General features: G+C 40.6%; 1 protein-coding gene across 13 annotated transcripts in view; it reads right to left on the bottom strand.

Moving 5' to 3' along the window:
* Positions 1–16,947, bottom strand: part of LOC113042979 (neuronal cell adhesion molecule) — a 78,799-nt gene that overhangs the window by 42,678 nt on the left and 19,174 nt on the right. For 9 of the 13 annotated variants that reach the window (XM_026202026.1, XM_026202031.1, XM_026202024.1 and 6 more), the window contains exons 1-2: positions 4,667–4,755; positions 4,031–4,076 (exon numbers count right to left, since the gene is read on the bottom strand). The gene's annotated coding sequence lies outside the window, so the exon portion shown is untranslated. Of the gene's footprint in view, positions 1–4,030; positions 4,077–4,666; positions 4,757–16,947 lie in introns of those variants that run through there. The other 4 variants (XM_026202027.1, XM_026202028.1, XM_026202021.1 and 1 more) reach the window with 2 other exon arrangements.

Genomic DNA, 16,947 nt, shown 5'->3' on the forward strand with positions numbered 1-16,947 from the left:
ACATTTTTTTTGCAATTTTGAGTTTACATTTAGCAATTATTGTGAGATATTGACTCACAATTCTGAGAAAAAAGTTATTGTGACTTCATGCAGTTTTACATATTTACAGTTTTCTCCTGCACTTGACTTCTTGCGCACACAAACAGGACGTCTAACAGCAGCTTCGTCAGGACTGGATGTGGCCTCCATCTGTACTGATCCACAGCTCTGTGATTTATGGAGGTCAACAGAAGCACAGCTATTCAGATCAGTCAATCAGGTCACCCAGAATGCACTGCAGCGGCTCACCGTCACAATGCCAACGTTTGAGCTGAACGCACACATTCAGAGACACACAGCGGTTGTTGTGTTAAATGATCAGCTATAACACACAGTCCACAGAGATCAGGGAGACCGCAGAATCAGAAAGAAGCATGCTTCTATTACAGAAGGAACACACTTAAGTGCACTGAGTGTAGACATTTAACTGCATGTCACTTATAATTACATGAAAATGAAAAAAAAAGTTCTCTGTATAGTGCACACGAACAGCACACTATCTGTATAGTGCACACTAACAGCACACTATCTTTACAGTGCACACTAACAGCACACTATCTTTACGGTGCACACTAGCAGCACACTATCTTTACAGTACACACTAACAGCACACTATCTTTACAATGCACACTAACAGCACACTATCTTTACAGTGCACACTAACAGCACACTAACAGCACACTATCTGTATAGTGCACACTAACAGCACACTATCTTTACAGTGCACACTAACAGCACACTATCTTTACAGTGCACACTAACAGCACACTATCTTTACGGTGCACACTAACAGCACACTATCTGTATAGTGCAAACTAACAGCACACTATCTTTACAGTGCACACTAACAGCACACTATCTTTACAGTGCACACTAACAGCACACTAACAGCACACTATCTGTATAGTGCACACTAACAGCACACTATCTTTACAGTGCACACTAACAGCACACTATCTTTACAGTGCACACTAACAGCACACTATCTTTACAGTACACACTAACAGCACACTATCTTTACAGTGCACACTAACAGCACACTATCTTTACAGTGCACACTAACAGCACACTAACAGCACACTATCTGTATAGTGCACACTAACAGCACACTATCTTTACAGTGCACACTAACAGCACACTATCTTTACAGTGCACACTAACAGCACACTATATTTACAGTGCACACTAACAGCACACTATCTGTATAGTGCAAACTAACAGCACACTATCTTTACAGTGCACACTAGCAGCACACTATATTTACAGTGCACACTAACAGCACACTATCTTTACAGTGCACACTAACAGCACACTATCTTTACAGTGCACACTAACAGCACACTATCTTTACAGTGCACACTAACAGCACACTATCTTTACGGTGCACACTAGCAGCACACTATCTGTTCAGTGCACACTAACAGCACACTATCTGTTCAGTGCACACTAACAGCACACTATATTTACAGTGCACACTAACAGCACACTATCTTTACAGTGCACACTAGCAGCACACTATATTTACAGTGCACACTAACAGCACACTATCTTTACAGTGCACACTAGCAGCACACTATATTTACAGTGCACACTAACAGCACACTATCTTTACAGTGCACATGAACAGCACACTATCTGTATAGTGCACACTAACAGCACACTATCTTTACAGTGCACACTAACAGCACACTATCTTTACAGTGCACACTATCTGTATAGTGCACACTAACAGCACACTATCTTTACAGTGCACATTAACAGCACACTATCTTTACGGTGCACACGAACAGCACACAATCTGTATAGTGCACACTAACAGCACACTATCTGTATAGTGTACACTAACAGCACACTATCTTTACGGTGCACACGCACAGCACACTATCTGTATAGTGCACACTAACAGCACACTATCTTTACAGTGCACACTAACAGCACACTATCTTTACGGTGCACACTAGCAGCACACTATCTGTTCAGTGCACACTAACAGCACACTATATTTACAGTGCACACTAACAGCACACTATCTTTACAGTGCACACTAACAGCACACTATCTTTACAGTACACACTAACAGCACACTATCTTTACAGTGCACACTAACAGCACACTATCTTTACAGTGCACACTAACAGCACACTATCTGTATAGTGCACACTAACAGCACACTAACAGCACACTATCTGTATAGTGCACACTAACAGCACACTATCTTTACAGTGCACACTAACAGCACACTATCTTTACAGTGCACACTAACAGCACACTATCTTTACGGTGCACACTAGCAGCACACTATCTGTTCAGTGCACACTAACAGCACACTATGTGTTCAGTGCACACTAACAGCACACTATATTTACAGTGCACACTAACAGCACACTATCTGTATAGTGCAAACTAACAGCACACTATCTTTACAGTGCACACGAGCAGCACACTATATTTACAGTGCACACTAACAGCACACTATCTTTACAGTGCACACTAGCAGCACACTATATTTACAGTGCACACTAACAGCACACTATCTTTACAGTGCACACTAACAGCACACTATCTGTATAGTGCACACTAACAGCACACTATCTGTATAGTGCCCACTAACAGCACACTATCTGTATAGTGCACACTAACAGCACACTATCTGTATAGTGCACACTAACAGCACACTATCTGTATAGTGCACACTAACAGCACACTATATTTACAATGCACACTAGCAGCACACTATCTTTACAGTGCACACTATCTGTATAGTGCACACTAACAGCTAAAGCTGAAGTGTAGCTCATAAAGCGGTGTGCAGCAGTGGAGCTTCAGAGTAATGAAGTGAGCACACTGTCCTCGCAGCGTGAGAGACACTGAGGTGTTCACTGAGACGCAGGGAGCATCTGCTGCTCATATGACCGCTGATCTCAGACCTGCTGCTACATCTGATCACCTGTAGAGAACCTCCTCACTGTCGAACCGTCTGCTCTCCTTACTACAGATCATGTGTACAGTCATCAGAGAGAGGACGTGAATCAAACACATCTCACCGCTCCTGTAATCTATCACAGGATCCGCCCCCAACCCTCACAGCCAATCAGGAGCCAGCTGGCGATGATGAATGACAGCGAAGCAAAGTGGTGTGTTACTGATTTGAGAGACGCAAACACATCTACAGCTCCTTCATATGCTGAAGACTCATGTTTATTCAGGCAACTGTGTCAGCATGTTACTGCAGACACACACTTCTACTTCTCTGTGTCCACTGACAAGAAAACACACACACACACACACACACACACACACACACACTCACAGAATAGCGTGTCTACATGAACTAGTTTGAAGTTGTCATCATTAATGCAGCTTTAAATTGGGACATTCAGAAAAATCTATTGTTTTTTCTATACAGCTATTTATAAATACTATAACTAACCCTAACAGAAAACATGCTGTATTTTTACACCTGAAAGACACTTTGTTTGTTCTATATTAATACTGATATTACAAATGAACCGCAGGTTTTGTCAGGTTGATCTCTCTTCTGAGTACAGATGAGTCTCCGGATGTGGTTTAGTTTAGTCAGTACAAACACAGATATTCTCTGATGTTTCTTCTGACTCTCAATTAAAGAGTCACAGTGCAAACGAAGTGGTCTTGATGAGCTGTTGACTGTCCGGGTTTGGATCTGTGCTTCGATGGAGAACAGTGGTCAATCTTGCTTAAATCAAGCCATTTATGAGACGACAGACTAAATTTCCCATGATTCAGCACAGCAGTGATACACATTTAAAGCATCAAGACTCGTTCTGATCCATTAGCACTAAATCGACTTCCTGCGTGTCTTAAAAACCGAAGGACTTGAAAGATCTCAGTGTAATCTTGTTTCTGAACTGGTGAGTAGTATCGATCTGAAGAGTGATCAGGATCTCACACAAACACAGTCAGATAAACACATCTCCTGTTCTCCAGAGAGAGAAACATCACATGAACTCACCAGAGAAGATCTGCTTCAGTGTCCGGATCAGGAGAACCTGGAGAACCTGGAGAACACAGACACAGGTAACTCAGATCTTTCTGTTGAATTACAAAGTTACTGATTCCCTAACTCATGTTAGCCCCAACACTGTCAATATGAGCTTTAATAGAGACACATACTGCACAGCATACAGACAGAGTTGATATGAATTATTCAAAATTCACACAGACATCAGAGACAAACTACCTGGATCTCCTTCAGTCCTGTCCGAGACTAATAGTTCACACAACCAAACTATAATGCTGCTCATATGTGCAGAGGATGCTGGAAAACACACAATGTGCCATTTTCCTGAAGCTTCAGGAGTCACAGAACAATCAGAGCAGCGTTTCCCGAGAGCACTGTGAGTCTAAACTGATGATAGACCAGATCAGATCAGATCAGGCTTCTGGAAACACAGCCGGGACGATACACACACCAGAAAGAGCATCACAGAGGGAAACAACTCAACACTATATGATGATTTCTCTCTTTTTTAAAGATGAAGCTGTTGCAAACCTCAGCTCTGAACTGTAGGACAGCATTACTTCACTAAAGCCTGAAATCCCTCCGTAAGCCCACCATCAGACGCAGAGTAAAGAGTGATGAACAGACCTGGACGAGTGATCCTGCAGCAGTCAGACGCTGATGTGTGTTCCTGAGCAGCGTCAGAAGAGACTGAGCCCAGCTCCAGCCTCCCGCCCTCACACACACACACACACACTCACACACACACACACACACACCAGCTTTTGTCTCTGACTCAATAGAGGTTAAACATTTCCTGCTCGCAGTCCTCACAGATCAGCACACGCTACAGCAGCACCGCGCTTCTCTCTCTGTGTGTGTGTGTGTGTGTGTGTGTGTGTGTGTGTGTGTGTGTGTGCGCGCGTGTGTGTGTGTGTGTGTGTGTGTGTGTGTGTGTGAGGGGGTGTGTGTGTGTTATTCTTATTCATTACTTGAGAATGACAAACAAGTGACATTCCTGTAGTTTCAACATCATGGGCTTGAGAGAAAAAAACACAATGCAAGTTCCTTTAATAAAATAATAATAATCCTTAACTTTTTATCATATGGCACCTTAACAAAGCTCCAGAGGAAAAACAGAAGAACTAGAACAAAATTAAACATTCCAAATTAAAGAATAATAGCAGATATTTGTAGAATCTGGGTTTCACACTCAGTCCTGCATGCAGACAAACATAATGATTCACTTTATCTCATATTCCTCCTAGTTTCTCAACACAGAAAACAGAAAATAAATAAATACATAAGAGAGAATTAAAATATGTAAAGCAAGCTTTGGACATAGTGCCAAATAATATAAAAAAATACAACCAAAAACTAACTTTATATGCAATATGTATCTATCATCATGATACTATTATAGGCCTATCAGTATTTGTTTATTATTTTCTGTTTAATTTTAGTTACAGTTTCAGTGATTTTACTGTTTACTTTTTTTCCAGTTTTATATAATTTTAGAACAATTAGAATTCAATTATAATAAGAAATGAGAAATCTACAAACTAGCTGAAATACTTTGGAGTTATGAGAACAATAAAATGTTTCTGACTGTGATTCTGTTGCAGTGCATGTTTTCAGTACGGTGTTAGTGTTAGTGTGGTCCCTCAGTAGTGAAGCAGTACTGATGTGTGTCTCATGATGTGTTCAGGAAGCAGATGTTGTGTGAGTCCTGCTGGTGAGCTGATGGGAGAGGGTTTATGGCCGTCATTAGGAAGCTCTTTTGACGTCTCTTATAGGAGTTTGGCCCGTGACACAGAGGCCAATGATCAGTCTTTCAGAGCGTCTCTATTCTCCCTGCTCACACCACAATCAGCACAAAAGAGCACGAGCTGAAACTTTATCCAGCTCAAAGTGTTTTCTTCATCACTCTGAACAATGAGTCCGATCTGCAGGACTTCAGTCTCTCAGAGTCACAGCAGATCTCATTACCGGTGTTCTGTCGATTTGTCCTACGCTGTCAGATTTTCCTACCTCCCACTAAAACAGTGGGTACAACGAAAAATGCTACTGTAAAGTTATGATTTATTAATGTCTACACCTACCACAACCCTAATCATACCCTTACAGTACTACAAATACAGTAATTATGTGTTATATTCGCGGTTGTAGCTAGAAGGGATACAGTTACAGGAAACCAACAATAAATATTAGTTTCTACCAATTAAATTGCGTTTTTATTAAAGTCTACACCTACCCCAACCCTAAACCTACCCTTACAGTAATGCAGATACATTAAATATCGTTGTTTAGCATGAGACAAAGGACGCGATATTGATGTGCGCGTGCGCAGTAAACCTCGGTAGGAAAATCTGACAGGGTAGGATAAAATGTCAGGACACCGGCTCAGATCTTCCTCAGAAAGAGTTTCTCCTGCGGTCCCAGATCTCTGTTCCTCTGAGAAACATCTGATGCTTCAGAGGAGCGGAGAACTACAGGAGCTGATCCAGGGTCAGTGTGCAGCGGCAGATATACAAAACAGTGTGTGTGTGTGTGTGTCTCTGTGTGTGTGTGTGTGGGTGTGTGTGTGTGTGTGTCTCAGTGTGTGTGTGTGTGTGTGTGTCTCTGTGTGTGTGTGTGTGTGTGTGTGTGTGTGTGTGTGTCTCAGTGTGTGTGTGTGTGTGTGTGTCTCAGTGTGTGTGTGTAGGGGGCACCATATTTCCAGGATGAATGGATCTGCGCTCTGATTGGCTGTCTGACAGTGCTCTCTCTTAAGTGCATCTCGAGGACCCTGTGGAGCCCCAGTCGGCCCCTCCAACATAAAGCAGGGCCTCGGTTCACAAACACACAAACACCACTGAGATCCAATAAAACATCACCGATTAACAATCCTCACCGCTGTCAACATCAACCACACACACACACACACATGCACACACACACACACACACACGTGCGCGCACACACACATGCGCACACACACACTGACTGACACACACACACGCACACGCAAACACACACACACACACACACACACACACACATCTAAAATCACTGACTTTGTGTTAATATTTCAAATCAGTTTTTATTTTTATATTTTCCATTTTTGTTTTATTTTTGTTGTTGTTGAAATGTTGTTTTTCACATTTTTATGATTTTTGAATATGTCTGTATAATTTTAGAATTTTTTTGTATTCATATTTTGAATTATTTGTATTTATTTATTTATTTGTATTATAAATTTTGTTAAAAATGTTTTGACATTTTTATTGTTTTTTTTTTATATATATATATATATATATATATATATATATATATATAAGATGTCTATGTAGTTTGAATATTTTTTTTTATTTCTATTTTATTTTTAGTAGACCAAATTAAACTTAAGAAATGTTGATTGGCAATACCTGAAAAAAAAAGTTATTTTTTAAATATATATGTCATTCTGTATCAGTTTTGCTTTATTAGAAGCACTAAAGTGTTTTTATGGTTTCAAGGTTTAGCGGATGATAATAAGCCTGATTCAGACGGAGCCGTTCATCTGATCGTCTGTGCCTTCTCAATGAGAAAGTGGGTTAATTTAACAGGGAATTTGAGACTCTGAATCAATATGAAATGATTTTATAGGAGTGTGTGAGTATTGAGGTGGGAATGAATACTATTAAAACACACACGGATCAAATGAATCCCAATCCTGCGGGATCAAACGCAGCAGCCCGGGAAACAGAAGCAGGACAATGGAGCCCGTCTGAAGGGATATTTACAAGATTTACAGCCCAAATCTCCTAGAAATCAGACTGAGGTGGGCCTGGCCTCTTTCCATCTGAACGAGTGCGAGGTTTCCATGACTCTGAGACTCCAGAGAGAGACAGACGGAGCGTGTCAGACCAGCCACCCACCGACACACACACACCGACACACACACACTGACACACACACACCGACACACACACACCGACACACACCCACCGACACACACACACCGACACACACACACCGACACACACACACCGACACACACCCAGGGAACACACACACACCGACACACACACACCGACACACACGCACCGACACACACACACCGACACACACACACCGACACACACCCAGGGAACACACACACACCGACACACACACACCGACACACACACACCGACACACACACACCGACACACACGCACCGACACACACGCACCGACACACACACACCGACACACACACACCGACACACACGCACCGACACACACGCACCGACACACATGCACCGACACACACACACCGACACACACACACCGACACACACACACCGACACACACACACCGACACACACACACCGACACACACCCAGGGAACACACACACACCGACACACACCGACACACACACACCGACACACACGCACCGACACACACCCAGGGAACACACACACCGACACACACACACCGACACACACACACACCGACACACACCCACCGACACACACACACCGACACACACGCACCGACACACACACACTGACACACACACACCGACACACACACACCGACACACACACACTGACACACACACACCGACACACACACACCGACACACACGCACCGACACACACACACTGACACACACACACTGACACACACACACCGACACACACACACACCGACACACACACACCGACACACACACACCGACACACACACAATCACCAGAAGCTCTACTGAAACCAGCACCACGGGGAAATGGAAAAACATATTAATATAAAATATACAACACTAAAACAACAACGGAATTACTAAACCTTTCAAATTAAAAGGGAAAAATACTGTAAAATATTAAAAAATATATATAATAGTCAATTAATGAAAATTACTAGTCGTTAAAAATGTTCAAAACATTAATAAAAACCACAACAGTTATTGATACTGAAACAACAACACAATTACTACAACTTCATCAGACGCAGAATATAGCATGAGAAAGTGTGGTGTAATAGTTGCTTCAGCACATCTGTGACGCTCGCTCAGGTTCACTGATGATAATTAAACATGCACACTAATGACTGCAGATGCTGAGGTAAGAATCAAACAGCATGAACAGATCACAGCACATGTTCAGGACCTTCATGTGCTTCCAGATCAACTCTCACGAGTGTTCATGATCACTGCGATCACACAGAGATGTCCTGAACACATGAACAACAGCTGCGTGTGCGGTACACAAGACAACAGTCACTATTCAGATCAGTTCACTTCACTTCTAGAAGAGTCAATGTTGCAAAAACAGTTATCTGTGAACAATCTGGTGATTTTTGAGAGACAATCATGTTAAAGTAATAAGTGCTGTTTAAATGCATGTGAATAATTCTTTCATTTGAAACCACACTGAATGCCTGAACTCATCTGCTCTTCTGCTGGTTTTGTTCATATTAGAAAAACCAATGAGACCGAAACACTTTGACAATGTGCAAAAGACTGTATAATTTACAGTGAATAACCATTGCATTTCAAATTTGATATGTTTTGGTTGAAATAACCGTTTCTTCTTAGTTTCTTCTTACCAATTTTGTATATTAGGGTTGTGTGTCACATCCAATGTTGTTTAATGAATGTTAATTGCATTATGTCAGTCTCATGCGTGATACAACGGATGTGTTTAGTGTCTGTGTGAACGACTGAGCACCTTACATGTGTGTGTTACTGTTTAAAGCTGCTTGTGATGGGCTTTGGTTCATTATGTGACTTTCTCTTCACCAGCTGCATTTGGTGGTTATCAGTGTATTACAAAGATACAAAACAGATTTCAGTACTTCAGTAGGTTGGTATATTAACATTACATCAGTTAAATGAAGATATTTAACTGTAAATTTAAGCTAAAACCATAAAATCTACAAAAAAATTACTGTATTTTTTACGGTAAAATTTCAGAAACCCGATTTGTTTTACAGTGTAGGTTATTATACCTACAACGATTAACAGAAGTGATCAATCCACCCATCAGACCCAAAAACAGTCTTAAAGTATCTGTGGTTCAGATCAGGGAATGCAAACTGAACAGAGTGTAGCCCTTGATTCATTTCTACAATCAAATAGTTGTAATCTAATTGAAAACACTGATAATAATGTGTCTGATGCTGAAGTACCCTGAACTGGACTGGTTCCTGCATCAGTGACGCAGCGCTTGTCCTGGTTCAGGGATGTGAAACTGGTTCAGGTCAGATAGCGCAGGCTGGAATGAGTTTATAATATTTCCATTCTGTCTCTGTAAATCGGCACATTTTCAGTCTCTCATTGATTTTCTGAATCTCTCTCTCAGAGCAGCAGATGTATGGATGGATGTTATTCAGTGGTAAAAGCTTCACGTTATCGATCGGACCCCCATTAGGCCCGGAGCGCTGGACTTCATGGGTCTGGCCACTGAAACACTTACCGAATGTGGAGCGGGTCGCAGTTTAACCTGAAAAACAGCCCTGTATTTGTGACAACTGAATAGCAGAGCAATCTGAACAACTAGTTCAGGATAAAACCAGGAAGAAGGGCTCAATAACTGCATTCAATAAGAGTAAAAGCTACATAATGGACACGAGAGTCTGCTGGCTGTCAGCAAGAGTCCACAAACACACACAAATCTGCATATTCACTGACACTAGCCGAGCACTGATAATGAAGCACAGAGTTTTATTATGCGTCTGACAGCATTAACATGAAAAATGACTCATTGAGTTTAATAAAGAGCAGATCCAGCTGCATTCAGACGCGACTCACAGCGCTCAAACTCAAGCTGCTCACAGATACATCCACAGCTCACACACGGAGCATCTCATTAAACTACACCAGTTTGAACTCAAGTCATTTCTGAGTCACTGGGTGCTTTATAATACGATTCACTGAAAACAATCTGACAATTCAGTGAGTCATCTGAACGGATCATTTCAAGTCATTTCAAGTGGATCAAGGAGTCATCTGAAAACATTTAGTGATTCGTCTGAACTGGATAAATTAGTTATTGGAAATGATTCAGTGAGTCACCTGAAATGCTGTGTTATTAAAGCTTTGGCGATGTACAGATTGTATTCAACATGCCCATAAATCTATCTGAATCTGAGTTATCTGAGTTATCTGAGCTGATTCAATGAGTCATCTGGGCTGGTTGAAGGAGTCAGCTGAAATGATTCTGTGAATAATTTTCACTAATTCGGTAAGTCATCTGAGCTTATACAATGAGTCATTTTAAACTGGCCTAATTAGTCATTTGAAATGATTCTGTGAGTCATCTAAGATGATTCAGTGAGTGAGTGAATCGTCTGAGCTGATTCAGTCCATGACACCTGTGCTCTATATGCTTGTCTTGTTTCACTAGTTCACACTTACATATAATTAGCTGAGGTATGGTATGAATATTTGGCGTGCTGTCCGGGGAAGGGCTCCGAGCTAAGGAATGGCCGAATCTAGAGTACTCCCCCTTCCCCTTCTATTAACAAAGTGAACTTGAAGTGAGGAGATGGGGTGGAGGAGGGATGCTGATAAACCCTCAATGCATAGAGGTAAGTCAGCGATATTTATACTATGGGATTGATAACTACATTGTGGTCCACCGGTGTTGATTAGGCTAAGTATCTGACATGCTCCTCCTGAACCTTGTTACTAAAACATCATTTCAAAAACTGCAGTCTCAGAAGGAAAGAAATGTCAGTATTTCACAGCTCATGAGGAATAAAATCAATTAAATACTGGCTGCTTTTCTGAAATGTGACATCCTCAGTGACATGTGCGGCTAACAAACGGTTCATGAAAACACCAGTCGAGAGATTCACTGTTAACTGAGCACCGTGCTGTGCTGTGTGTGTTTACGTGTGTACATGCGTAGTGAATGTGTTTTCAGAGCACAGCTGCTGACTCAAACATCTGTCCTCTCATCGTCAGCACACAAGCACCTCATAACAAACACTACTGACCGTCTCAAACACAGTCATCATGGAGGAGCTCGCCGTGAACTGGACTCGTCTGGTCACTAGCAGAGACCGTCTCATTCACGGATTCATTAACGGATTAGTTGGGTCAACACATACACTCAAGAGCTGCTTTATGTTAGCTAATAGAAAACAGGGTAAATTAAGCAGCTAGACAAACGAACATCAGCCTCATTGTTGTTTCCGGTCAGTAAACGGACGTCAAGTGCTCTAAATGTGGTTGGTATTGTTAGGACTGAAGGGCTTGTTAACTCTTTCCAGCCGGTTTGAGTGGAGGGGTGTTTATTAAGACCGTTGTGTGTCAGGAAACAATCAGCTTCAGACTGCTGTTATTACAAGCATTCAGTGGTGGACAGAATCTACTCATCAAGAAATATCATTCAACACTACTGCATTCTACATATCACTGATAATAACTTAGTTACAGATGTGAACTTCTAAAATGACATTTCAGTTTTTCAGCAACATTCGTTCATCGTGTGACATTTATCACTAAAATCATTGTGAGAGATTATCATTATCACATTAGATCAATCAATCAACCAATATCTGTCCAATTTCGGATTATTATACCTACACACATAAACAGAACACTTTTTAATTATTACGTTTTTTTATTAAATTTATGTGTATCTAATTAACAAATTAATTAATTAATTAATTAATTAATTATTTTATTAGGATTTATTATTTAATTATATGTAAAAAAAAGGGTTAGCACTTCTTGTATAATTTTCTATTTTATTTTATTTTTTAATTGTCTGCTACACAGAAAACAGCTATTAATATAAAGTAAATTATATACTTACTGTAAAATAAGTGCTGTGTTTTAATTCTGGTATTTTTTGCACTTTTCTCATTAATTTCCATGATGAAATGCAAATTGAAGAAAATTAAGTTGAGTTTTGGTGAAATGAACATCACCTTGCTTGATACAATACAAAGAGCCATTAAGTATTTTATACTTGGCGTCCGTCAGAACTCAAAAGAGTCTCTATAATCAGGAATGTTTTTACGCTCACGTTCGGTCACTGATGTCACTTCAGCTGTCATCTGCGTGAATGAGTTCCAGCGGCAGTAAAAACCTCCAGAGCTTCTTTCATTCTGAATCTTTATGCTTAATAACGTCCAGCCTGACCAATCATCAGGAGCCAAACACAAAGCCTGTCAGAGTCCACCAATCATCAGTGGACAGGAAGTACAATAAGCCGTCCAATGGGGAGGTGGAGACCCTTCCAAACCACCACACACAGCGCAGGCCGCTCTTTCTCATGATAAACACCCATCATGTTCCCTGCTTTGTCATGTTTGGCTTCAGTGTCTGGTTTATGGCACGGTAAAAATGCATTGTCCCATTGAACGCGGAGACTTTGACCGTGACATGGAGCAGGAGGAGGTCCATCAACCTCTGACCAGACAGACCCACTCTCTCCATTCTCAACAATAGAGCCCAGAGACTCTGATCCCAGCAGGCCGAGCATTCACTGCCCAGGCAGGGCCTTCAGCGTTAAGGGCGTCTGCACTGGTAGGGGTGCTTACACTAGCTGAAAGTCTACAATACATCCATTCACTCTCAGCGCTTTCAAAGTGTCTGCCGGGAGCACAAGTGACTTCAAACGCCAAGAATCTTTCACATTACTGTCAGCTGTGATGTTCACATTCACATCTTCTGCAGTGAAGGCCTGCAGCACACTTCATACACAACAGTGTGCTATATTCCAAATACAGACACTCTGCAGTTAGGGTGATACTCTTGCATTCTCGTTCAACTGATACAATATTACATTTACCAATGTTTCATTCAACTGCTAAAATATTACTTTTAACTGCTACAAATGTTACATGTAACTGCAACAATATTATATCTACCTGCTACAAATGTTACATTTAATGGTCACTGTTGCATTTACTGTAACTGCTACAAAAGTTACATTTAGGTGCTACATTATTATATTTACCTGCTACAAAGGTTACACACAACTGCTAAAATGTTACTTTTAATGGCTACAAATGTCACATTTAACAGGTACAATATTATATTTACCTGTTATAAATGTTACATTTAGCTGCTACAATGTTTCATTTAATTGCTAGAATATTACAGTATATTTTAAGGGGTCATATAATGCGATTTCAGTACTACATTTCTATCTGGAGTGTTACAAGCTCTTGGTGCATGAAGAAGATCTGTAAAGTTGCAAAGACTAAAGTCTCAAATCAAAAGAGATATTCTTTATCAAAGTTAAGACTCTACCATGCCCCTCTAAAACGTCACGTTCAAACACGCCCCCACATGTCTACATCACTGTGTGGAAATAGGTGCATAATGCTGCCCAAATGTTCACGCAAAGAAAGAAGGTGTGGTTTCAGTGCTTCTGGTGTTCTGCCAATCACAGTGCACTGGGTCAGCTGACCAATCAGAGCAGACTGTGTTTTCGGAAGGTTTGAGAGAGGTGGGGCATAGAGGACCTAAAATAATGTAGAGTATTTAAAAAATTATGTGTTTTTTGAACATTAAAGCATGTCAACATATTCTGTTAAACCAAATACACAAAATAATTATCTAATAGTGACCCATTTAATCGTCACATTGTTGTATTTAAGTGCTATAATTGTTAGATTTATCTGCTACAATTTTACATTTAACTGTTAACTGTTGTACCTGATACAAAGTTATATTTAACTGCTACAATGTTTAATTTAACTGTGAACATCAAAGCTGACGATAAGATGAACGATTCTTGCCGTTTAAACTCTCAGCATCCTCACGTCCACTCTTCATGTCCAGGTGTAGGAGGCCAATCGTGTAATTGGAGAACAGACACACTGTAATGACTGGACACGGGATGAAGGTCTTAAACCACTTAAATGCTCCCAGGAGCCTCATTTAACAAGTTAACAAGTTAACAAGCTCTGGATGACTGTATCTCCGCTAACAACTATCAAGAACTAGCTCACTAGAAAACCAAACAATGTATGAAAAGCATGATGATGACATGAGAATATGAAAAGATTAAATCAATTTTATAAAATATGAAAATCAAATGTCAAAGTCAATGGTGACATGCTTCTAATCAATATTATGCCTCATGCTGTGACAAAAAAAAAAGTTTATCAAGCCAATTAATATAGAGTTTTGTCACTATATTTTTAACAGATGCGTGATTTGAGAGGCTTTTTCTGATGTTTCAGCAAAGTTCACCATGACAACAGCCAGACATCCCCAGCTAGAAGAGCCTCTTGACACGCTGACATCATCAATGTGAAGCACATATTTCACTGTCAGAAGAACAAGCGCTGCACAGCATGTCTACGGCAAGCACTCAGACACACATTTCCTTATTTCCTACCAAAACGACCCCATAAACACCCGCTTAAGGCCAGCTTTTAAAGTCAGATGCTGTATAAACACTAAAGGTGTAAAACAAGTCAGAGATTGAATGGGACACGTTGAGGGAACGTTTTGTTAAACCTCGCTCGACTACAGAAGCTCTCTAGCTTCTCTTGATTGTCATGCAAATGCTGAAGGACTGAAGGCTGGGGAATTTGTGACTTGTGTTTTCAAAGGATTTCCAACCCGCCTTCAGCCCTAATTACATTTCACCTCTTCTGTTGCCAGCACAAGCTAGTATCAGCCCTGAGCATGTTTCCCAGCACATAACTCTAAATCTCCCTGCAGACGTGTTTGAAGAGAGCCACGGCCGAGCTCGTAAAGCGTCAAAGCATCAGCGTCATGCGTGACATACAGCCAGCGATGGCTTCTCTAGGGGTGTGCTGATAGATGATAGTATCGTGTATCGACGATACTCAGAGATATCAACATAAGCAGATTTCTCTGATGATATTAGGCTCATTCTCCTAATAATGTATTAAATTATAATAATAATAAGTGTAGCCCAGCTAGGGTTTTTATTATCTCCTAAATGTTTAATTTTTAATATGTAAATGTTTCTGACTTTCAAGGGTTAAACATAAACAGTATGTGGATATTTATGTGTGCTGCAATTTCATTTGAATTAATGTTATGTAGATTACAGTCAAGTTTATGTGAGGTGTACATGTCTCAACATGTGGGTTTGATCAGCATGTATGTTTTTTTATTTGTGATTGGACATTAGTCTACTTGCTCCCGCCTATGTGTGGGTATTGATCATTTCGATTGGGAGATAGGCGAGCGAGAGATTGAGGCAGATCGGAAAGAGATGTCGCATTTTGTCTCTGGTGATTTCGAGAGAAAATATACCCAAATAACTGCTGACTAAGTGGTCAAAGAGTATATTTAGTATCCAGAAAGTGTTAAAGAACGTTTCTGTAATTTGTTTGATTTGTTATACTTTGACTAAGAGTTTAAACGGACTTATGTTACTGCTGCTATGTGCACTGTAATCTCTTTTTTCTTTTTTTACGTCGAGTAAAATCTACTCGCTGCATCTGAGTTCATAAATCGTTCCGAGGAAGACGAGTACATTACGAGGAACCAGATAGCGTTCTAAATCCCCTCGTGGTTTAGAATTCCTCTGGCATCGCGGGATTCCTAATCATTCAGCGGACAGCTGGTGAGACTGCAGACGCATACGGAGTGTCCAACGTGATCGGTAGATCGGCGTGTCGAAACGGGAAGACTCAGGTACATTTGTTTGTTTATTTAGCTCTTTGGAGCGAAGAGGCCATTTGTTGGTTTTCACGGCCACACCGTTCTCAAGCAACGACACAGGCCTGCAACAGGTTGGGTTTTTTAAAGCTGTGAGTGTGGGCCCACAATACATATTTTTCATTTAATTTGCTCTTTGATTTTCTCTGATTGTATTTTCCATTTTGATTTTGAGATTGTATTATAGATCCAAAGGGAACTATATTACTGTTTTTTTTTCAGATACAAAATTTGAATATTGATGAGTATTATATTGGGATTTCTGATCTAAGAGGATAAAAGGTGATTTTGGTGTGAAAGGAAATACAAAACAGG

The sequence above is a fragment of the Carassius auratus genome, chromosome 25 (genome assembly GCF_003368295.1).
Source record: "Carassius auratus strain Wakin chromosome 25, ASM336829v1, whole genome shotgun sequence".
Lineage (NCBI taxonomy): Eukaryota > Metazoa > Chordata > Actinopteri > Cypriniformes > Cyprinidae > Carassius > Carassius auratus.